The 26,071-nt window shown below is 37.6% G+C and overlaps 1 long non-coding RNA gene across 1 annotated transcript in view; it reads right to left on the reverse strand.

Annotated features, from left to right (window-relative positions):
* Nucleotides 1-21,297, reverse strand: part of LOC139439275 (uncharacterized) — a 163,808-nt gene extending 142,511 nt beyond the window's left edge. The window contains exon 1 of the long non-coding RNA XR_011649154.1: nucleotides 21,204-21,297. This is a non-coding gene — a long non-coding RNA (uncharacterized lncRNA). The remainder of the gene's footprint in view (nucleotides 1-21,203) is intronic.
* Nucleotides 21,298-26,071: the final 4,774 nt, after the last annotated feature.

Genomic DNA, 26,071 nt, shown 5'->3' on the forward strand with positions numbered 1-26,071 from the left:
ATGGCAGCCCACCCTTTCCACAGGCTTGCCCAACAGTCCTTTTCTTGGTTCCACTCTCATCAAGCATCTGGGTGGTGACTTAGCTCCAGGTCTCACCCTCCAATAATGTTGGGGAGATGGCCACACTTTACCCAATCTCTGGGGTACCATCTCAACCTTCTTAGTATAGTGAGGTGGCAGCAACATTCCCACTAATTTCTGGCATAGAGGTCCTCAGAACAGTGAGGTGGTCATCTGGCCTCCCCTAATCTATGGGGAACAAGTCCACCCCTCTCAGGGCACTGGAGTGTTGACCTCACTCCCCCCAACCCTTTGGAAATATGCTCCATCCTCTCTGTAGCCTGGGGCAACAAAACTATCCCTGAACAGTGGGCTGCAACATACATCCTCTTCAAATGCTGGGGCAAACCCACCCCTTCCATACACATGGTGGGGTTCCTCTCTTGGCCCAAGGAGATATCTTAATTCCAGACCTCAGTTTCCATGGTTTTCCTCTTAAAGCCATTTTCCCTTCCATTTCTCCCCTCCACGTTTCTTTTAGTCCAGCCTGACAATAATTTTGTTCAAACGAGCTTGCAAAAGGCTTACTGGTTTAGCATGCAGGAAGCAGGGGTCCAAACCAACAGACAGTAACATTTTCTACAAGTCTTTCCTGGATAACTGCATTTTCAATCCTGGCTTTTGAAAGCCTTTTTGTAAGCATTTGTTTCAGTTTTTAAATAATATGCTACAAACCATCTCAAAACCTAGAGACTTACAATAGCAAAGATTTACTATTTCTCACAATTGGTTGGAGTGACAATCTGGGTGGTTCTTCTTCTGGTATACCCTGCGAACATTCATGTAGTGGCTCCCATTCAATAACTTGAACTCCAAATGTCCTCACTCATATGGATAGTAGTTGGTGCTGGCTATTAGGTGGAGTGTCTGATAATGTTCTCAACCTTCAGTATGTTAGACAGGGTTTATTTTCATGCATTGTTGTCTCAGGATTCCAAAAGGGTAAAATGGAGGCTGTAAGATCTCTTAAGGACGAGCCTTAGAAGTCGCACACACAACATTATTTCCACTGCATTCTCTTGGTCAAAGTTAGCCATGAGATAATTTCATATTCAAAGAGGTGGGTCAATAGACTTCAAGCCTGGGAGGAAGTCTAATAACGAAGGGTTTGTAAATAGGGCTTGGAGGAATTATTAAGGAAATTCTCAAACAACTTTACCATAGTCCACCCTCTGCCTGCAATCATTCCCAATCTTCCCACACGTCCAGCACACTTAAGTCTTCCACCAAAGTCTCAATTATGAGTGTGCCAACCTACACTATATCCAGATTGTTGAGCCTAAATGTGAATAAGGCTGTTCATGTGTAGCTACCCTTAATTTAGACATCTGTGAACCAAAAACACAAGTTATCAGACCCCCAACTTCTCCTTCCTATCTCAAGTTAACATAAAGGAGAATTGGAAGCAGAATTTAGTCAATGGTCTTATTTAATTCTGAAATCAAGCAGACAAGATATTTCCCCAGGTCTTCCATTCTAGTGACAGCTGATATTCTTTGGTTAAGGCTTGTAGCAGTTTAGTATTATTTATGAATATCAAAAGTAGATATTGGATTATGTTTGTAAATTTTTCTCTTCCTCTGGGTATATTAGATTGTATTGGATTCAGATGTTTCACTCTTACTTGGTTAAATTATGACCAGGACTTTGATTGGGCCACATGAGTAGGACATTGAGTCCCTGCCCACCACTCATAGAAGAAATGACATGGTGGAGGAGACAGAGTTTTAAAGCTAGAGCCCTGGGAAGTTAATACACAGAGAAGCAGATATGTGAGGAAAGAGACAAGGCTCCATTAGACACAGCAGAGGCCCTGGGAAGAGAGATGAATCATTTGCCTGAGAGTCTACAGCTGGACTTGTGGAGAGAGCAGAGCAGGTAAGCCCAGAGAGAAATGAGCCCCAGGAGAGAGAAGAGACTTATCCCAGCCTAAGCTGATATGGGAAGAAATTGGGACCACGGAACCTTAAGAAGAAGAGGAAGGCTGGACCCTTGCAAACGTCAGCAGCCATCTTGCTCCAACATGTGGCAACAGACTATGGTGAGGGAAGTAACTTATGCTTTATGGCCTGGTAACTGTAAGCTTCTACCCCATATAAATACCCTTTATAAAAGCCAATAGATTTCTGATATTTTGCATCAGCACCCCTTTGGCTGACTAATGCAAGGCCTGTTTCTATTTATTGAGAGTCATGTGTTAATCCACTATTCTCTTCAGTTCTTGGCTCTGCCCTCTATGTTTTTAGCTCTGTCCCTTAAGGCATCTTTCTCTTTTTTTAAGAAATGATTCCTGACTGCAGCTGAATAGATTTCTCAGCCTTTTCCTCCCCCGTAGAAAGTTGGAGGTCCAGCCAGCTCTTACCTTTTGTACCGTCTGGGTTTCTTCCCAAGTGAGCAGTGCTTTTGTCAGTTCAACTCTTTAAAACCTTAGAGGTTTTCATGTGTTTACTGTCCACTCCATGTCCCAAAAGCCATGTCCATAATTCTTTGGGACATATCCCAAAAGCCATGTCCATAATTCTTTTCAGGACAGACTATTCTCTATGTTAATGAGATTCTTAGAAGTATAAAAGAAAGGTTTATTACCACCTGAAATCTTTTCAGGTCTTAACAAAGGGTTTTTCATGTATACCCTTGACTCAATCTTTACCTTCAGGTCATTTGCTAACTTTGAGAATGTTTTGTAGCTGAATATACTAAAAATTTCCAACTCAGGATAACCTGGGATCTTCATATGTTCTCTGTGCTTCTTGCCAATTGCATACTTCCTTCTTCAGTCCATCGATCTCTGTTTCCTATTGTATGTAACTAAAAGAAGCTAATTAACATATGAAAAATTCCTCCTGGAAATTTCTACAATTCACTATTTAAACTTTCTTTCAAGTTACCATAGGCCCAAAGTTCTACTAACTGCTCTAGCCCTATATAACAGTGGTTCTCCCGGCTGCGGACTCCATTGTCACATTTCCACTCAGTCTCCTTACTGCACTTCCCACCTCCACTGGCCATTCAGTCCCAAAGGCACTTGTTTTGTTCACCTCCTACTCTCTCCATTGGTGAGAGAGGGATTTCTACCCTAAGGTTATGAGGTTGACTGGCTCTGGATGGATGAGAGTGACAGCAGTTTATTAGTCACATATATTCACAGTCTGGGAAGGAGTTTACCACACACCCATAGGACCATATGAGGATTGCACTCAGGAACAGATTGAGCAACCAGGAGCTGTGGTAGGTAGGTTTCACACTATCATGAGGGTGGGGTGCCCCTTGGTTCCCAGAGGAGGATGTGATTGGCTTGTTTGAGTAGTTTCACAGGCTGACTGCCTACTGCAAATCACTATTCAGAGATAAGCAGGAACTGTGCCTTGCCCTCTTGATGAGGAGGGTTGTTTGATGAGGGAATGCAATCTGCAGAAACAGAGTGGAGAGGGAAACTTGTTAGGACAAGCAAGGCCTTCCTTGTGGTTAGGACATTTGCCAAATGTCAAGACAGCACAAAATATTGGGCCTTCATTTTCAATCTTACATCACACCAAGGTTACATGTTTTTCATTTCTGTTAAAGCAGCAACTCACTTCTAGGTATTAACTCCTGCCTCATTTATCTACTGCTACACAAGAAGCCATCCAAAACTTAGTGACTTAAAACAACAATGATTTCTTATTTGTCATGATTTGGTGGTTTGGATAACTGAAAGTTTCTTTTGCTGGCCTTCCTATGATCTCTCAGTAGTTGAAGTTATCTGGTGGCTTAATGAGATTTGAGACTCCAAGAGACTTCACTACACATCTGAAAGATTGTGCTGGATACTGGTTGGTTTACCCCAACTCTACCACATGTGACCCCTCAGGCACCAGTAGGTTACACTGGACTTTTCGGAATATGGTGGCCTCAGGGCTCCCAGGTGGTAAAAGCAGAAACTGCAAGTTCTCACAGGTCACACACACAGCATCACTCCTATTCCATTCTGTTTGTCAAAGCAAGTTACAAGGCCAGCCCATATTTAAAAGTGTGGAAAACAGACCCCAACTCTTGATAGGAGGCATGACAAAGCTGCGTAGCCAAGGGATATGTGTACAGAGACAGAAGGAATTATGTCCATTCCATGTTTGAAAACAATTAGCACACTAAAAAATCTGAATTATTGATAAAATATAGAGGAAACATTAGAAGTACATAAAACAAAGATAATTTGAAATATTAAGTATGAGCATAGGTATGTTTAATGACTCAATTGCTTATACATATGTCAATGATAATTTAAATTTCAAAAATAACTTTAGGTTTTAGTTAAAGTAAATGTCTAATTTCTTGTGTAGTGTTTTTTAATAACAAGGATAATATTCATGATTTTTTTTAGCAATATTTTTTACCATGTGGACAGTCTGCACTTTAAATATACCAAAAATAAAGTCTACCTTTCAAAATAAAATAAGTGGGAACAAATAATTATATTTCAATAAATTGTCACTTCTTGGTTAATTTCCAGGCCATTCAAGTCAACTCAAAAAAGTATTCCTAGAGCCCCTTCTAGATGCTAATCACTATCCAAGCTAAATGGAAACACAGTGGGGTACTTAGATCATGAGGGATGCAGAAACAGTTGTTCATAAGATTTCATGGAAGGGAAATACTAAGTTGGATCTTGAAGTATGAGGAGTGCAGTCCAGGAAGAAAGGGCAGCATGATTAAAGTTATGGAAGCTTGAATTTGCATAATGTTTACAGGAAACTAGAACCGGATGCTGTTTTATGAGATGCAATAGAGCACAGTGATTAAGCAGTAAAGGACTGCTGGTGCTTCAATGCCACATGTAACATTTACTATCTGGGTAACTCTGAGACCCTATGTCCCTATCTGAAAAAAAATGAAGATAATAATATCATTCACCTTGAAAAGGTCTAATCATTAAATTACCTAACATATTCAAAACACTTCAAAAAGTACCCGATGCATCATAAGCACTCAATAAATGTAAGTTCTTGTTTCTAATAATATAATCCACCTCAGCAAGTAACAAACAGTGAATGACTTAATATATGTGAAGCATTTATAAGAAGCCTGATACATCATAAGCACTCAATAGGTATAAGTTGTTGATTCTGGAGTGTAATAAAGTACATTGTAGTTTGTGATGAGAGATGATACTAAAAAGGCACACAGAGTTTGGGTCATTTAGGCACTGTACACTGTGCTATAGAACTTTTGTTTGTAACTTACGTTGAACTGAGAATGGTGTGGTCATGTTTGCACTTCACATAGATTACTCTAGAAACAGTTTGTAAGATAGAATTGAAGTAGGCAAGACTAAAGACAGAGTACATTGGTTAGGAGGTTAGATGGAAAAATATGATGATTGTCTGCATTAGGGAATGGGTGAGAGGAATGAAGAGGAGGGTTGGATACAAAAAACATTTTGGTGATAGAATAGGCAGAAGTAACAATTGGTTAAAGCTGGAATGATTAACAGATAGAGTCTTGAAAATTAGGTTGACCCTTAGGCAAGAAACCCAGCCCAATAGGTGAGATAATTGATACAAAAGATATGGTAGAGGCTCTGTATAAAGAGAGAGAGGATCAATTTTAGCTGTGCCAAGCTTGAGATATCAGTAACTTATTCAATTGAAGTGGTTTATCTCAAAGATGCATTCAATAAAATGTTTAATCGACACTGACCTGATTGCCACCACTGCTGAGCATTCCACGTCAAATAAAATAAACCAATATTGAGCCCTTGATATGGCAAAATACCCCAAGGAGAACAGTCTTTCACCTAAAAGCAGATTGATTACATTGGACCCTTTTTCATCTCTAAATTAGGCAATTACTTTTCACACAGTTATGCCTCCTTCTATCCTTGCAATGCGTCTGTCCAGAAAAATCATTTGAGTTTTTACTGAATGCCTTGTTTATACTCATAACATTCCACAAAATTTTGCTTCAGACAAAAACCTCAAGAGGCAATGATTCAATGGTCTTTTATACACTATCCTTCAGAAGCAGCCAACCATATAATATGGAGGAGTGGACTACTGATTACTCACAGCACTCTATGAGAAACAACACACTACAGGGCTGTGGTGGGTTGAATTCTGTACTTCAGGAGGGATAAAAACAAAATATGTTCTTAATCTCAATCCCACTCCTTGGGTGTGAACCCATTGTAAATAGGACTTTTTGAAGGTGTTATCTTAAATTAAAATGTGGCTAACTGAATCAGGATGAGTCTTGACCCTATTCCTGGAGGCCTTATGGAACAGCTAGACACCGGGAGGAGCTGGAAGCTGAAGTTAACAGAACCAGGAAGACGAAGGAGAGGACATAATCATGTGACAGGAAAGTCAAGGAACCCAAGCGTTTCCAGTAAGCTAAAATGCTACCAACCCTCTGAGGATGCAAGCCTTCTAGCCTCTGAAATTATTAGCTAATAAATTCCTGTTGTTAAGTCAATCCATTGTATGGCATTTGTCTTAACAGCCTGGAAACTACAGGGCTCAAGAACTTTTCTAGGGAAATGGATGTGGCTCAGTCAACTGGGCTCCTGTCTACTATATAGGAGGTCCAGGGTTTGATGCCCAGGGCCTCCTGGTGAGGGGAAGCTGGCGCACGTGGCAAGTTGGCCCATGTGGAGTGCCAGCCCATGCGGGCATGTGGCCCCAGGTAGGAAACCCACCCTGTGTGGGAATGCCACCTTGTGTGGGAAAGCTGCCCCATACAGGAGTGCTGGCCAACACGGAGAGCTGGCACAGCAAGACGACACAATAAGAGACACAAAAGGGAGAAAATAAGAAGATATAGCAGAACAGGGAAAAGGAGTAATCACCTCTCTCCTACTCTGGAAGATCCCAGGATCGGTTCCCAGAGCTGCCTAATGAAAATACAAGCTGACACAGAAGAACACACAGTGAATGGACACAGAGAGAAGACAACAGGGGGAACAGGGGAGAGAATTAAATAAAATAAATCTTAAAAAGAAAAAGAACTTTTCTAGAGGCTGCAGTGTATATCCTAAACCAGCAATCAATATATGGTGCTGTTTCTCCCTTAATCATAGAACATAGTTCCAGAAACCCAAGAGTTAGAAGTGGGAATGTCCTCTTTCACCCCTATAATCTAAATGCCTATTATTAATTTTCTATTGCTGCTGTAATAAATTACACAAACGTAATAAACCAACTCAAAGTTATTATTCTAGGTTTCTGTAGATAAAAAGAGGTCCAACAGGGATCACGCTGGGATAAAGCCAAGGAGTCAGTAGGGCTGCCTTCCTTTCTGGAAGTTCTGAGGAAGAATCCATTTCTAGCTTCTACGTATTGCCCACATTACTTAGCTTATGGTTTCCATCTCCCATCTTCAGGCCAGAAACATTGCATCTCTTTGGTAATTCTTCCATAGTCATATCTTCCTCTGACTCTGATCTCAGCTGGGAAAGGTTCTCCACTTTTTAAAGACCCATGTGATCATATTGGGCTATTTTAGATAATCCGGGATAATTTCTCCATTTCAAGATCCTTAACCTTAAGCACATTTGTGAAGCCCATTTTGTGGGGAAGGGTAGCATATTCACAGGTTTTGGTGAATAGGAAGTGGCCATTTTTGGGAAGCCATTTTTCTGGCTACCACAACCCATTTACAAAATGCTTACATTCTGACCCTGAGACCTTGGGCTCTGTGGATATAGACATATCATTATCAAGAGAGGGGTAATTACACCAAGAAGCAACAACAATCCCATTGATCTGGTTACTGTTATTGTCACCTCACTGTTCAGGATTCTGAAACAAAAAGCAGAAAAGAGCAATACTATTTCTTGAGCTGATTGAATCAGATTGTCAAGGAGAAATAGGGTTGTTGCCCTACAGTGACTTTAGGGAGTATATCTAAGACCTAGATATTCTCAGGAGTAATCCTAATTTTCCATGTCCAGTAGTAAAAGTTAACAGGAAACTCAAATCCCTAAAGGGGACGTTTGGGTCATTTCACCATATTAAAAATCCCTGACTGGCCAAGGTGCTAGCTAAGGGCAAATGAAAGACGAGATGCATGGTGGAAAAAGGAAGTTAAACATACTAACTATTAATAAGATCACAGTTGTGCTGATGAGGAAATTAGGTCTATAGTAACAATTCATATTTTATTTCTTGCTGTATATAAGCATATGAACCAAATTTCCTGCCCACCCTTCCTCCTTTTATTTTGCTTAATGCACTATAGGGGCTACTAACTCTATAATTTCGTCTTTATATTGCAGGATGCCAAGGTGGAATTATGACCAAACTGAGAAACAAATAAATATCACTGAAAAACAGATACAGTGAAAGATAGGGCTGTCAGTCTTCCTTTTTGGGAGAAGATGAGTGTATTTTTGTTTCTTCAAGGGATAGTTGCATTGCATTAGGTGTGATCATGATTTTTCTTGCTTTTGCTGTTGTTTGGACCTTTAAAGTTGTGTATATAGGTGCTGGCTTCCTCCTAGTAAGAGAGATAAAAAAGCTAAAGACCACATCTCCCAGATTCCCTTACACCAAGAGCTCTGGGTGTGAATTAAGTGGGATGTTTGGAAAAGGAGCAATACAGGGGTTCACTTCCTGTCCCACTGTTGGTTGTTTCTCCTGCAAGCATTTCCCATTGCCCTTAATTCCTTGGGTCTCTACTGAAAGTCTGCAGTGTTTATTAGAACGTCTCCTCCTTGTCAGGTCCAGAGTACTGATTTTTTGTATCATTATTAATGGGAAAAGGCCACGATCTCTAATTAGCTTTTAGGCTATTTATTTCAAAGACTACAAATCTTTTGTCAAACATTATTTAAAACATAGATTAAAAAATTTTTTTTTCTAGTTAGTGAAAATAAATCCTTTCTATTCCTTCTCATACACCCCAGATTTGAATTCCTCATTTTACTGATGTGCAGTTCAAATGAAAATTAGTTGTGATTAAGCAGAGTACTTCCTGCTAAAATTGCTTCCCATTTGAATTGTACCTTTCTTTATTTTATAATCAATTGAGGATGTATTGTTATCTAAATGCCTTATAATTATTTTTCTTTTTTCAATCACTTATTTTCTTCACACTTTTTAAAGTAAGATGACTGTGATGGTTAGTTTCATGTGTCAACTTGGCTAGGTTATGCTGTCCAGTTCTTTGGTCAAGCAAGCACTGGCCTTATTCTTACTGTGAGGTGTTTTGTGATCTTAAACCATTGGTCAGTTGATTTCATCTATGGCTAAAATTACCTACAATCTACAAAGAAGATTTCCTTCATCAATGAGAAAAGTCTCATCTGACCAGTTGAAGGCCTTAAAGCAGGGGTTCTTAAGAAGGAGTCCATGAGCTTGAATTGAAATTAAAAACAAAACAAAACATTATTCTTGTGGGGGTATGTTGGTGCAGGTGTGCTATATTTATTAAATAATACACAGTATAGTATGGACTTAGTAAGTTGTCTGTGGTTTTCACTTGACTGGGAAAAAGGTCCATGGAACAAAAAAGGTTAAGAAACCCTGCCTTAACTGGAGAATTGATGATTTCAGGAGTCAGAGAAAATAAAAATAAAAAAGAATTTCCATCTTTACTTCAGCCTGCCAGCTTCACCTGGGGAATTTATGGAAACCTTCAATGGAGTTCCCAGCTTATAGCCTGCCCTATGGATATTTCTCTGGACAAACTGGGATAATGCAATGACTATCAGAAACGTAAACCTGTCCGTAGTCATATCACAAAATAATAAACATTAATAAATATCCCCAAGGCATGATGGAACCAACCTGATATTGCATAACTCAAAAGCGGACACCTGGGCTTCATTTCCTCTGAAAGTATTTAATGCTCTGCCACTGTCAAAAGAGTTTTGACCCAATAAATATACATAATGGGGTGATTCATGAATCACTGTAGCATGAAAAACATGTTTCTGTATCAAGAGAAATGCAATTATCTGCAGCGTCAGTGATATCCTGGAAGAAAATAAAACAATCTGTGGAAACATTTCTTAGACAATACTAAATTTGTATGAAATTCTCCAACCTCTCTAGCTCACACACATTATTTCATAGAACTCTTAAACATTTGGTCAAAGAGTCTTGCTCTCGATGCACTCTTAACATTCGGTGTTTTATTCTGCCTTCTTTTGAAGGTGGTATTTTAACTTTTAGCTGATTTTTAATTAAAATTAATATTTTATTAATATGTACAACTTTTTAGCCAGCAGCATTGAAGTTTTTCAGGGGCCTGTTGGAAACATAGATTCTCAGACTCGGCTCCAGACCTATTGAAATAGAATCTGCCCTTTAACAAGATCCTTAAGTGATTCATAAGCACGTTAAAGTTGAAGTGCTCATGTAGATTCTGAAGGTGATGGAGCATGAGATCATTTCCAACAATGTCAAGGAGAATTCCCAAAATTTGGTCATCTTAGAGCAGGATTAATTGCTGCAGAGGGGAATGGGGAGGAGGGGTAAGGAAGTGTGACAGTTTGAATTTTGTGAATCCAAGAAAAAGATTATGCCTTTGAATGAATCCATTCCTATGGGTGTGAGGCCCTTTAGGTTGGACTACATCAGCGAGGCATGACAGGTTGAGTTTCTGCCCTTGTTCAGGGTCTGATGTAAATGGAGGCACAGAGAGAGACAAACACATACAGAGGAAAAGGGAGCCGCCATATTATACTGATACTGCTGTGTGAGAGAAAGGATTGCAGGAAAACAGGGAGTCCCGAAAGTCTCAAGGGGTTCAAGAGGCTGAGGCCCAGGGAGAGATGAGCCATCGATCAGATGAGCCTGATAGATCACAGCTGAACTCGGAAAGAAAGTGGAGCAGCTGAGGCCGATAGAGGAGGCCTAGAAAGAGACAAACCCTATGCCTGGCTGCCCTCAGCTGAGCTCTGAGAGATGGTAGATTCTGCACGGGAAGGCAGAAATCAGTAGCCGTTTTTGCCACAAGGCAGGATGCTAGGATCAACAGTAGCCGACTTTGGTGAGAAAGCATCTCTGATGGTGCCTTGATTTGATTTGGATATTTCACAGCCTTGGAACTGTGAGTTTTTACCCTTACTAAATTTCCCATCATAAAAGCCAATCTATTTCTGGTACTTTGCATCAGCTGCCCCTTGGCAAACTAAATCAGGACTTCGGGGTGGTGTTGGTGAGAACTGAGCACTGCTTGCCTTTGCCAAGAGGCTCATCACTTCCTCCAGTAAGGGTCTCCTGGGTGAAGAAAATGACCTGCATGAAGAGAATATGGGGGAGTGAATGCTGATTTCTAGTCTGCTTCTTATTGCCTCATTTATCATTTTGGAGAACATCTATGATACAAGCAATTCCAGAAATCTTCTTGAGTTCTTACATTGTCTTATGGCTATTTATATTCAGGTTTTACCTCTTCTACCAGGTGAACATATTGCCTGTGGGCAATCTCATGTTATTTTAAATCTCCATGTAGCCAAAGATAATACCCTGCCCAGAGGAGACTGTGGTAAATATTTGTTGAAAGCCAGAAAAGAGAAATTTAGTAAGGCCAGAGGACTGAAAGGAAGAATGCAAGGCAGGGAGAGAGAAAGCAAAAGGACCCACATCTGATTAATACCAAGTTTTCTCCATTGAAAACTTTTACAAAGGGCCAATATAGCTAATAAATAGACCATAAAGAGTACCTAAATTGCCATTTAAAGAGCTTTTGCGCTCCGTGCAAGCACTGTGCACAGAGTGCAAAATGAAATGCCATTTATTCTCTACTCTAATCCTGTTAGGTGGGTATTAGCATGAAAGTCACCTAGGGACTCCACCCCATCGTCCCGCCAAGATGACTCCCTCATCTTTTTGCTCATCGTTTTTTGCTCATTGTTTTTGCTTGTTGTTTGCACTCATTGTCTGCTCATTGATTTTTGCTCATTGTCTGCTCCTTGTCTCTTTGATTTTTCTTTAGGAGGCACTGGGAATTGACCTGGAACCTCCCATGTAGGAGGCGGGTGCTTAACTGCTTGAGCCACAGCTGTTTGTTTTTTACTTGTTGTCTGCCGCTTGTTTTTGCATGGCGTCTGCTCATTGTCTGCTTGTTGTTTTTTTGTTTGTCTTCTTTAAGAGGCACCAGGGACCTAACCTTGGCCATCCCTTGTGGGAAGCAGGTGCTCAACTCCTTGAACCACCTCGGGAACTTTTAAAGGTATGTCCCAGAGCACAATTCCAGAACTTTGAACATATTTAATAGATGTTGGATGGAGTGCTGGAGTCTGCATTTTAACAAGCATTACAGCTGATTCTGCTAAACCACACTTTAATGACAGCTTACCTAGACATTAGACTTCTATTTATATTATCTAAGAAACCATTAACATTTCTGGCAGCCATATCACAGCTTTTTTTTTCTCATATTAATCTTGCCATCAATCAGAATCCTTTGGTTCTTTTTATACTAATTACTTGTAAGACAGATACTCTTTTCTGCAATTTCATAATTACATGGGGTAAATTTTGAACAGCAATGAATAACTTTATATCCATTCTTGTCCAATTGCATGTGACAAATGCTGACTCCTCATTCCAGCCTGTTGAAGACTTTTTGGATATTTATTCTGTTGACACATAAATTATCAATCCATCTAAGCATGGAGTTGACACAAATTAAGTTTACAAAAGGAAAAGTCAAGTTCCACATTAAAAAATCATCATTTTCATTCATGTAATGCAGTATGAAATATATATAATATGATTGAGTGTTGTTTAAAATCAATTAGACCTGCAAAGTCATTGTAGCAGTTTGATATTCTTGATGAATTCCAAAAAGAAATATTGGGCTATGTTTGTAAACTGGTCTTTTCCTCTGGGCATATTAGATTATATTGGATTACTTAATCAAGTAAACCTCTTGTGCCAGTGGGGTGGGGACTCACACATAAAAGGCATGGCAAAGGACAGAGTTGAGGGCTTTTAATGTTGGAGCTTTGATGTTGGAGTTTGATGCTGAAGTCTTAAACTGGAGCCCCAGGAAGTAAGCATGCAGAAGAAAGAGAAGCAAGCCCTGGGAAGAGAGGAACCCTGAGCCCAGAAAGAAGCAAGCCCTGGGAAGAGAGGAACCCAGGAAGCCTTAACCCTCGCAGATGTTGGCAGCCATCTTGTTCCATGTAAACATAGACTTTGGTGACGAAAGTAATCTATGCTTTTTGGCATGGTATCTGTAAACTCCTACCCCAAATAAATGCCCTTTATAAAAGCCAGCAGGCTACTGGTACTTTGCATCAGCATCCCTTTGGCTGACTAATACAGTCATTATCCTAGTGATAGGATTAGTACAAGTGTATGTAAAAGAGAAATGCCCCCTAGACAGCACTGATGGAAATTACAACAATATTTAAAACAAGAGGGGCAACCTTATAACTCCCTCTCCCAACATTGCTGTATTTTCAGAATGTGTCAAATATAAGAAGGTTATTCTTAAATTGATCCAAATATACCAATAAATGAAGAAACAAATCAATAAGGTTAAATTTAATTCCAATTTAAAATTTAATAGTCTGCGATTCAATACTAAAAATAAGCCTTAATGATAAAAACAACTAACTGGCCATGCATTTATTGTGGAAAAATATTGTAGTTATTAGTCTCCATTTCAGAACTCTCAGAGCTCTCTCAGCCTAAAGTAGACAACTGTTTTAAAGCTATTTCATTACTGTTTTCTCCTGATTAAGTTTGCACCAATGACACATTTCACATCCAAGTGATTATGTGTATATGTTCACTCAGTATAGTATCTGAAAAATTAATTTAGCCCAACATATTGTAGCAAATAATTCTGAAAATATATTAAATATTAATAAACATTTTCATAAATTCAACTTTGAGGCGGTGGACTTGGCCCAGTGGTTAGGGTGTTTGTCTACTACATGGAAGGTTGGCGGTTCATACCCCGGGCCTCCTTGACCCGTGTGGAGCTGGCCCATGCGTAGTGCTGATGCATGCAAGGAGTACCCTGCCACACAGGGGTGTCCCCCGCATAGGGGAGCCCCACGCACAGGGAGTGCGCCCCGTAAGGAGAGCCGCCCAGAGCGAAACAAAGTGCAGCCTGCCCAGGAATGGTGCCTCACACAGGGAGAGCTGACACAACAAGATGATGCAACAAAAAGAAACAGAGATTCCTGTTCCGCTGACAACAACAGAAGTGGACAAAGATGATACAGCAAATAGATAAAGAGAACAGACAACCGGGGTTGGGGGGGGGGGGGAAGGGGAAATAAATAAATAAATAATGTTTAAAAAATAAGTAAACAAATTCAACTTTGAGAATCTAATCCAGCATAATCATGCTTAAACATAGAATGTAACTTTGTATTTTAATAAATCAGTTTGTTTACAAAAAAGGGGCTGATGAGAGGGCTTGGATATCATCTGGTTGGATTTATTACACAGTTAGAAGGCCAATTAGAAAGTTCATATCATTTTAGTATAGATGTCTATATCAAAGAAGTTAACTAGCTCTTTATATATATATATATATATATATATATATATTTTTTTTTTTTACCTTGGGAAAGCACTATGGTTTTTGAGTCCTATGGTATAGTGTTGGATCTGTGGTATTAGAAGCGTATAGGTTTTTGATAGCCTGTTTACCAGTATAAATTTCTCATCATAGTCATAAGAAGTTGAAGAGTAATATACTATTTGACTGTATATTTTTATTTGGATTCCACATTAAGATTTAGTTAGGGCACTGATTATTATTATTTGAAATTTTTTGTTTTACTTTTAACAAGTTAAAAAATGTTTTTTAGGATATTGATCTATATATAATAGTTACCTGACTAAACAATGATGATAAAAGAAAAATGAAAAAAAAAAGCATTTCCGAAGGATTTTATGCAAAGTGAAGGTGTAACGTGCACTAGAAAGATCACTTTTTCTGTAATTATAGTTTGATATTAGTTTTTCCATAAAGGATTAATTAAAAATAAGGAAAGGGAGATCATTGAATATTGGGCTGCAGCACAACTAAAACCGAAGTAACAGCTGGAGTGCTGGTGAGGTAGCCAGGTTTCTTGGCACCAATTTTGTTATTCATTTAGGAATGTCGTCTAAAAGGTTGTTAATTAGCTACTAATGGGATATAGACTCATTGCAATGCACAAATTACTTCAAATCATGCTGAGTCTATGTTCCCAATTAAAGATACCACGTGGTCTAATGATTATATCAGGATATCAAAAGGACCCTGCTCCTTCATTAGGATCAAATCAAGATTTTCAAACAAAAACATAATCAAATAATCTTAAAGTATTAGATTTGAAAGTGGGTCTGCCAAACTCCCCATTTTATGAGGAGAAAAATGAGGCCCAAGTGCTTAAATAACTTGTGCTCAGTCGTTTACTTGAGATGTGATCTAGGATTCCAAATGTTCTCTTTGTCTGTCTTAAATTGACTACAGAGAAAATAAGACAACCTTAAATATTTGCCCCAATTCTGAATTCTTACAAAGCCAGATTTTTAAAATTTGGTAATCCAGCTCTGCCCTCTGCTCCAATGTAATGAAAAGCAACCACTGGAAATGTTCAAGCAATCCTTGCTTTTCTCACAATATTGCACCAAGATGGTGCATCAAAGTAAGTGCGAGTCATTTTTAAAAATGATAATTATATTGGAATAAGCTACAGCTGAAGTGAGTTGAAAATGGGCAAAATTTTAATGCCATGTCAATATTTGGACAATAAATTTAGACATTAGTCATAGGGAAGAGTTTCTGTCCTTCTAAAATGTAAGTTAGCCATTCTCAGTTTATTTTATGGGGGAACACAAACAATGACCATGGTAATTCCTTCATCCCATCTCATTATTTCTTACCTACAAATTCATGCCATCCCCTTGAGAGGAATTTTCTTTTTCCCTTTCACTACTACTCAGCTCAGGTCTCTGATTTTAATTTCCCCTGCTCAACACAATCTGACTCTTCAAAGACCAAACCATTGGAATAAATGGGAATGTTCAGGTCCAGGAAAGGAAAGCATAACCATTTTGGTGAAAATGATTTTGGTCTTTCCCCTGTTGCCATTTCTGGTTGCAATTACATATATTACAGAATTTAAAGCTTTGTAAAAATGGAAGTTCTTGATTTTCTTTAATTTAGAAAGTTTTAGAAGCAAAACAATTATTCATTTTATTCTTTCCTTTAAATTATAATTTCCATATACAATGAAATTTTGAAATTTTATTTAATGCTATTATTTTATTACTATATTTTAGTTTTTGTTTTTAAAAAATTTTTTTGGAAATTTATTATTTGTTTATCCCCCCCACCTCACTGTTTGTGTTCACTGTGTCCATTCACTGTGTGCTCTCTGTATCTGCTCGTCTTCTCTTTAGAAGGCACTGGGAACTGAAACTGGGACCTCCCATGTGGGAGAGAGGAACTCAATCACTTGAGCCACCTCCACTCCCTGCTTTGCTGTCTCTTTCATTATGTTTCCTTTTTGTGTCTCCTTGTAGTGTCATCTTGTTGCACCAGCCAGCTATCTTGCTCATCTTCTCCAGGAAGCACTGAGAACTGAACTTGGGACTTGCTTGAGCCACATCTGCTTCCCTATTTTAGTTTTTATATATGGATAATTGAAAGTTTGTGCTAAAATGTAGGCTTTTATAATTTTCTTTATTTTTTAAGTGTTAGATGAGAGAGATTATCCATTGTTTTCCATCCATCCAAAATTATTAACTCAATGGACATTGTTTAAAAATAAAAATAAGACATCAAGAGATGTTCAAAAAAGTATTCTGAGACAAATTAAATTATTCAGTAACTTTAAAAATTGTTAAATAAAATCACATGCTTGAATTGTCTTTTATATTCTTGGTCTCCAATCATTTTCAGGAGAAGAGATAACCAAAAGCTAATTGAAGGCTGTAATGCCAAGACGAGTGAAGACTGAAGTCAGCTTTCTCCTTGTGGCTCTTTGCCACACTCTATGAACTTGAACTTCAATTATCATGGCCTCATGAGATCCAGGAATAAGCTATAAGTGCAGGGAAAACTCAAGATGGGGAATCTAATAGGCTACCTCCTCAGTGTAAGGATAAATTAGAAAAACCCTCTCCTTCCTAAATTCAACCACCCAGTCACTCTTAACCTTCTCTCATATACACAACGACCAGAGGACTATAGTAAAAAAGAAATGACCTGTTAAGAAGTTCAGCAATCACTGGATGACTAGAGAGGTTTTTTTGTTTGTTTTTTTTTTTGTTTTTTGTTTTGCCTTTATAATGTGTAACCACACATTCTTACATGGTTTTGTGGCTTGAATTTGTGTTACCTGGGTGGCCCTAAATACCTCAGTTTAAAGTATTCCTGAGCTGGTAGGAATCTTAGGTAGCTAAAGAATAAAGAGTGAAACTTTAATGCAGATTCAAAGAATTCCCATAGATTAACTCCCAGTAATGAAAGAGGAAAAAAGGGAAGAAGGGAGAAAGAAAATGTTGAAGTATTAAAGGAACTAAGGTACCATAAGCAAAAGAACTGAAACAACAGAAAAAGAAAAAGAAAAAAGAAAACAACAGCATAGGTTGCATATATTAATACTAAAATCACTTAATACAGAATAGAAAACAAATGGGTTTGATATTTTTAAAGACAGAACAAAAAAAAGGGATTCAAAATGAGTAAAACACAAAAATTATAAAAGGCAAGCAGATCTGCAAAAGCAAATACAACTTTTAGAAAAGTAAACTATGTATTTAATATGTTTAATTATTTTTTTATTTTATTTTTTCTTTTTTTTAATGTTACATTAAAAAAATATGAGGTCCCATATACTCCCCACCCCCCTCACCTCACTCCTCCCGCAACAACCCCCTCCGTCATTAAGGGACATCCACTGCACTTGGTGAACACATCCCTGAGCACTGCTGCACCACATGGTCAATGGTCCACATTGTAGTCTGCACTCTCCCCCAATCCACCCAGTGGGCCATGGCAGGACATACAATGTCCAGCAGCTGTCCCTGCAATACTACCCAGGACAACTCCAAGTCCTGAAAAAGCCCCCACATCACATCTCTTCTTCCCACTCCCTACCCTCAGCAGCTACCATGGCCACTTTCTCCATATCAATGCTACATTTACTTCCATTACTAATCACAATAGTTCCAGAATAGAATATCAGTAAGTCCAGTCTAATCCATACTCTATTCTTCCATTCTGTGGGCCCTGGGATGGTTATGTCCACTCCACCGCTATAATAAGTTTAATTATTAAATCAACCTAAAAGGTCCAAGTTGCTGCTCCCTCAACTTCATTCAGTGCCCTTCTCAGTGGAGCCTCTCCTTCCCACCTAAACCTCCTCTCCTCTGGACACTCTTTGTCTTTGTCTTTTGTTTTATTAGAATTTACCTCTTGACATGCAATTACTTTCCACATATTTCATTCTTATTTCCTTTATATTTTGTTCATATTTCCCTCTAGAATATCAACTCCAATGGGGTGGGGATTTTTGTTTGCTTCCATTACTGCTCAGGACTTGGACAAGTATCAGCACATGGAAGGGACTTGATAAATATTTACTGAATGAATACAATGATGGTTATGAAAAGAAGAACATAATCAAAATAGTCCAAGTGATATAATACCTGAAGGAGAGCTAGGGAACAAATTAGGATAAAATCAACAGAAAGTCAAACAAAAAACCAAATACTTAAAATAGCAGAATAATGATTACATGATTCAATGATCCACTATTTCCAGCCACTGACTAAAATAAATCTCAGAGAGACTAGAGAAATTAGAGAGTGGGACATGATCAAAGGAATAAAGTGAAAAATGGTTTACATAAGTCATAATAACATTCTAATAACATAAACAGTGACTAATGATTTAAACAAAGTATTCCATAATAACTTTGAAAAGGGCAGAGGAAGGACACGAAGGCATTGAGAGTAAGTTTGATGGTGAAATAATAACTGCAGAGGAAAAGTCAAGAAAAATTAGTTGGAAATGTAGATGAATAGATGGGACAGCCAAAAGTAAAAAATGATAGCCCTTATACAATGAGAATCAAAGGTTGGAAGTTGTGGGATGAGAGGATTGTTATTTTTAGTCATAAACCTTGGGTTGTTATTTGAGTTTTAAAATGTATATATGAATTAATTTGGTAAGGAACTCAAAAAAGAATTGTAAAGTTGCTGCTATGTTTAATAGTAATAAGAACAAACATACTTTCTTTTACCAAGGAAACTGGAGTGCAGAATGTATGGTCACCCCCAAAAGCATTTCTGTGTGAGGATCTAAAATAATTAGAGTGAGCCTGCACTTTTTTCTGCAAATTGGTTTTTAAAATATTTTGTGCCTTTGCAGCATATTGGAAAAATTGGCTTCAAAATATTTGTGTATTTAAGGCAAGTCAGTGCACCTTTAAGTAAGCTGATTAAACAACACACACACACAAACACACACATTCTGACTCAAAGAAAAATATATCTTAACAACAACTGAAAATGCTTATCCTATTTTGGAAAAGTTTAATCCTCAAACTAATATCTTCTTTCCAAAGGAGAAATGTTTATTGTGGAAGCAATGATTTTGGCACTAAGGAGCTTTTGAAATAAAAGGTTTATTGAAACAAAGACTTCAGATGATTTGAGGGAAGAAGTCTTCATTTTCAGCTGCTGTCAGCAAGCAGTGAGCCCTGCCAACTCTGTTATTCCAGCCTTGAGCCACTTAGGAAGAAAGGAAAAGAAAAAGCCTTCCATTCCTGAGTTCACAATCTAACATAAAGGTCAGAATAAAATAATTTAAAAATAGTTAATAAAATAGTTGATGAAATATACCTTCCTGTATTGTTGGCAGCCATCAAAGCGCTTGGTCACCAGTAGGCTACTGCAATTGCACATCATGCTGCAGTAATTTCAAGTACTGGAATCAAGCCTGCTGCCTTTGCAATCTTCATGCTTTTGCTGGTTTTCTTTTAATAAGATTTTTTTAGGGACATAGGGTAGCTTATCTTGGTTTGCTTTATAACTCTGCAAGGATTCTCAGCAATTAAAAAAAAAAAAGAGCTATTATGCACATTAATTTTTCCCTAACAAATATTTTATGAAGCATTGTTTCTTTGAAGGAAAGGCATAATGTATACCTTTAGTGAATAATAGTAGCTGATGTTTATTGATGGCCTCCCACATGCTGTACATTACAGGAGGTATTTTATATTAATGTTCTCATTAATTCTGATAAGCTTGTACGATAGCCACTGCCCATGACACTCCTCAGCTGTGGAGAAAAGACCCTCTTCCTCTCTTCCTGGGAGTGTTAGGCTTAAAAAATAAAAAAAGAGCTATACAGAGAAATTGAGTAGTTCCCAGTAGATTTGTTATCATTTTATATGCCAAGGAGTAGGAATGATAAATGGTTAATGTTATCTCCTGGCAGACAAAAATTCGGGTTATTTACAAATCTACAACTGTCAGTGTGGCTGGGCTTCCTATTGTGAAAACGGCATATTTCTTAATAATTATGGACAATGTGAATTTCACTATTATCAAATATAAAATGACAGCAATTTCTGGTTATTAATATCACACAGTGGTAGTTGATAGTATGGAGAAAGACACAGTTTAAATGGGAGTTTTTAAAGTATTCCCTTGACATCAGATTAAGAAATTGACTGGTTCTTGGATTTGCTAAGGAACAGAAAAAGGAAAGGAGACTAAAACTAAATTGATTATTGGTTGGAGCCAGGCATTTTTGACAAAGAGTGTTTAAAGTATTTAACATCAATTAAATCTGCATTCGCTTAAACGTTGATTTTTCCAAAAGTTGACTTTGATACTAATCATGTGAATTTGGACTTAAATTTCCATCTGTTTTCTTAGTGTGCAGATCTAGTTGCTTCCTGTAAACTTGCCATATTTGGGAGGCAATTTAACATGCTGCTTTATTACTCTTCAGGGGGCTAGAATTCACCAACCCTCTCACCAAGTTCACCATTCTTAAAGAAACAGTCACTAAATTTGCTGTGCTGCATAAAGATGACCACCGCCCCTAGCCAAGAACAATGCAATGACGGCCATTTTGCCATTTGATGGCATTCCTAGTCGCTTTACAGCAAGGATCGCAGTGACCACTTAATGACAAAAGACTGAATGACTAGAGGCCAAGAGAGAAACAGGAAATCTACAAACCTGTCATTGTAGCAGTGTAAAAATCTTACGGTGGCACCTCAGTAAGTCAGCAGAGCCCCAGCATTCTTGCTCCATTCTACAGTAAATGATAGAGCGCAGCTCACCTACTACTTCTAACACAAATCATTAGACTTAGCTCAGCAAGTATGGATGGGTTTTGGACTGCTGACAGCCTGGGTCCCAGCCAAGGCTCTGGGAATGAGAGGTGCTGAGTCCAGAAGGTTCCTGACTGTGGTTAGCAGTGTGAGCATCTGTGAGTCTTGGCTGACAGGCTGATCAACTCTGATTTTAGTAGTCACTTTTGTATCAAGTATATAAAAGTCAAACGAACCCAGTTGTTTATACTTACATTTAAGCAGTTGCCTTTTTAATTAAGTTATTTCCCAACTGATACCATTTACTTATTCTCTTATGATCTTGTTGCCAACACTTGGGAGTAACAGGAAAATTAAAATAAAGATTTTATAAATAAAAAATAATATTTCCAAATTATTGTAAACATATTTATATTAGGGAATAGAAATTAACAAGTTAGTACATTCATTTGATCAAAAGTTACTTAGTTTGCATGAAGAGAGAGAAAAGTAAAATCTACAAGTTCAAAAAATAACAGTTCCTAAATCACTACATTCTCAAATATATGGATACGATTTTTATTGTTCTCTGAGCAAGCAGACTAAAGCTAACTATATATACTATAAGCACAAAATTTTGAATTTTATGATGTCCAAATAATCAAAAATATTCAACCCCACACTTAGCAAATACTCTTGATTTATGGGCCTCATAATTGGATAATGTTGAATACCACATTTTAAATTCATTTATTGAAACTTGGACATGTAAATATATCATTTTACAAAGTGTAAAGACAGACTATTCAAGCTATTTTCAGAATCTCTGCAAACCTGTGACAAACCATTGCCTATACCGGACAATAGGTTCCGATTAGTGTTCTGGTGTTTACTTTCCCAGTGATACACGTTTTGTTACAGAATAAATTTGGATAAATAATATCTCTACTAAAGATATACAGATTTCTGAGATTCAGAATATATTAACTTCTGTATCAGGAAAGTATTTAATGGTTTAAAATAAGAACAGAAGTTCAGGAATATTTTGACCCTTTTGATAAATGTTTTCAAAAGAAATATGTTTTTTTGGACTGGTTTTGAAAAGAGCCATGCTGATCAGAAAAATGACGTGACCTTGAGTGGACTAAATAAAGCAAACATACCCCACCCAAATACCTTCCCATTTAGAAGAGTCAATATCATTTTTCGCTCCCACATGAGCTATCCTAAGCATCCGGTCTTCCGTTGCTCTTATTGCTCACTGCATGTTTGTGTTTCAGATTCACCTGTGCTTGATCCAAAAGAGTCCTTTGTTTATCACATGTACTTCAAGGTCAATAGAATACCGTCAGTTGGCTGAAAGTGGCATTTAAAACCTGAGTTCAAAAATAGATCTTTCACAGGAAATTTTATTCTACTTACCTAGGATTCATTTGGTCTTAGGAAAATATGCAGTACTTCTGTATGAAAGAATTTTGATAACATTTCAAATGTAAGCATCTCTATTATATAGATGCTTTAACTGGGCATTTGGATAAAAAGATGAATGTAACTAGCCAAACACTGTTCTGTACCTCTGCTTTGGCCAAATCTATGAGTATTTGGAGGAAGGGGATATTATTAAATAGGAAAGGATATCAATGCGGCTAATGTGGAAATTGCTATATATAGCCAAATTCCAATTTTAAGTCACCACATTAAGTCCTCTATACTTAGAATTCGGAATGAACTAAATTTTTCAAGTGGCATTCTAGGGACAGACTTCATTTGTCCATACACCGGTTGCACTCCAAATGTTAATGAGGGTAATTTCTATTAATAACTGTTATTTCAAATAAGGTTTCTAGTATATGTATAGGTTCTATAGAGAAAATGGTGATTAACTACATTATTTGCTCTGCCATACAGTTGAACTTCACTCAACTTAAGTAGACACCCATAAGACTTAGAGAAAGAAATGGGATGCATAAAAAATTAAATTCCTAGCTAGAAATACATGTGGTTCAGTTGATTCTTATTGGAATTGAGTAGCATGTAAAAATCATAGGCTGACACCCTTCATTTACTCTTAAAGAAGTTATTTCCAAAAATTTTATAAAGATCCCTATATCCCAGATAACAAGGCCCCCTTTCCAAACCATGATTTTCAAGGAACTAAGCAGTTCTCTATATTATACATTTAGTGAGAAATATTGCACTTAGGCACATAGACAAGTTGTCAAACTACTATTTTGCAGTTTATGAAGTACCAACCATGAGAAAACAGGACTTTTCACAAATCCTTTCTGGATATCTGCATTTCCAATCCTGACTTACACTGAAACAAATGTCTGGTTCCATGTTCAATTTGGTCCTCCATGCAACCTCTCCTCTGGAGATTCATTTTCCAGATGCTTAAAATTTCTCAAAGCATCACTTTCTTGTTTCTTTGTGCCCAGGAGTTCAGTTCTCAATTTATCCTTTTCCTCTCACCTTCCTTCCAGTTTGCAATGATGCAGGCATCATTTTCTGTCTAAGGCCTCATCAGAAATACCTTTACTGTCCATATTTTTAATAATTATCTCTTCAAAGGAATCTAGTCCATTTCTATCAAGCATCTCACAGTTCTTCCAGAATCGACTCCCCATCCATTTATAAAATTGTTCAAACATTTTTGGTGTCTGCATAGCAGCAGCACGCCATTTTCCTGGTACCAATTTCTGTCTTAGTTTGTTAAAGGTTACCAATGAAATATACCAGAAATGTGTTAGTTTTTATAATGAGAATTTATTTGATTAAAAGCTTAGAGTTCTGAGGTAGTGAAAGTGTCACAACCGAGGCATCATTGAGAGATGCTGTGTCACCAAGTTGCAGCTCTAGGAGGTCAGGCACATAGTAGCGCACAATGGTGACTCCAACAGTCTCTTGAGTGTCCTTTCAGAGATTTTCTAAGCATATACAAAAGTGTGTATATGCATGTGTATTTGTATGTAGCCATGTGACCTTAGGCCAACATATGTGTATAGGGTGGGTTACTGGAAGTTTGTGTGAATTTACATATGTGTGCGTGTGTGTGTGTGTATCCATGCTTCTGCTTATGTGTGCATGTATCACAAATGTTCATTCACAGCTTTAGATCTTATTTTCTTTAGTAAGTAATATATTGCAGGGATTATTCCCTAATACTCTTAAAAACTGTACCATTCCTTTCAACTGCTAATATTATTACATGAATTTATACTATCATTTATTTAAACAGCCCCCTTCTTGGACTGCATGTACAAATACCATGAAATTGTTTGGCTTAAACAATGTGGATTTATTTGCTCCTGGTTAGAGTCTGGAAAATGTCCCAATCAAGGCATCATCAAGGCAATGCTTTCTTCCTGAAGATTGGCTGCTGGTGATCCTTAGCTCCTCTGCCACATGGTAGGGCACATGGCAGTGTCTGCTAGTCTCTCCCTTCTCTTCTGGCTTACATTGACTTCAGCTTCTTGCTTCCATGGCTTTTCTCTCTCAGGTTGAGTTTCCTTTTCTTACAAAGGATGCCTGTGAGAGCACTAAGACCCATTCAGGTTGTGGTGGGCCACAGTTTAACTGAAGAATCCTCATTAAAAGATCCTATTTACAAAGGTTCATATCCACAGAAATGGATTAACTTTAAGAACATGTTTGTCTAGGGTACATACAGTTCCAAATCACTGCAAGTATAATATTTATATTGCTTTCCTGACTACATTTCCATGTCGGATTGCAGTTATTGAACTAATAATATCTACGCCAGAAAACTAAACCCTTGTTTAATAAAAGCAACACATGTTTCATATAAAACGGGGGGGTGGGGGGGGAGGGAAAGAGCCAATTGTTGATTTTCAAAAATATCAGCAGTAACCTGTTAATAAAGCAAAGCTATTTATTAGGATTCACTGCAGTTTTAGCAGTGTCTTAGAAGAAGGAAGTCAGGCTGGTTATTTATAGGGCTTTCGACTGTGGTCTCAAGTGTATTAGGGCATGTCTTTCAAGAAGGAATTAGGCATAATTTATGACATAAAATAGTTTAGGACTGGTTTAGGATTAGTGAACATAGTGAAATGAGGTTCTTTAGGGTCCTGATATTTAAATTGGTTTGCTAAGTAAGCCATTTGCCCAGGTGAGCCGAGTATTATTTCATATAAATTGTTTTCCATGGAGTTTCTGACAAATGTTGAAGTTATACATTGCTTTAAAGTCTTATATTCCCTGGATAGTGGTTTCCTGGAAGGAACAACTAAGTTGTGTTGATTCAGATGTTCCGAGTTCTTAGTCCTAATAGCTATGTCATGTTGATGCAGGTGATGGAGTTTTCAAAATAAGGTTTTAATTATCCATGACATTACAATTCAGCTGCTACTATGATGAACATTTTGATGTATTTTTATTCAGTCAGTTTTCAATTATGGTATGAGAACTAAACAAATGCATTTACATTCTGATTTTAACTTAACATTGTATTGTAAACAAATTCCACTTTAAGAAAATGATTAAGAATTTTACTATTAGTTCACGCATAAATTCATTTGGTTCTTTATAATTTATTTCAACTTCCCTATATAGACATTTAAGTTGTGTCCATTTTTTAAACTTTATAAACAATGTTATAATTAACGTTCTTGAATTAAAAACTGTGTGTGTATTATTCCTATTTTGTTACACTTTCCAAGTATAAAAGTACCAATTTAAAGCACAAAGGCATATTTATATATATTTCCAAATGTTCCTCAAAGTATAGTAGTGTTTGAGAGAGCTCATTTTATCATACTTTGCAAAAACATTGCA

The sequence above is a fragment of the Dasypus novemcinctus genome, chromosome 7 (assembly GCF_030445035.2).
Source record: "Dasypus novemcinctus isolate mDasNov1 chromosome 7, mDasNov1.1.hap2, whole genome shotgun sequence".
Taxonomy (NCBI): domain Eukaryota; kingdom Metazoa; phylum Chordata; class Mammalia; order Cingulata; family Dasypodidae; genus Dasypus; species Dasypus novemcinctus.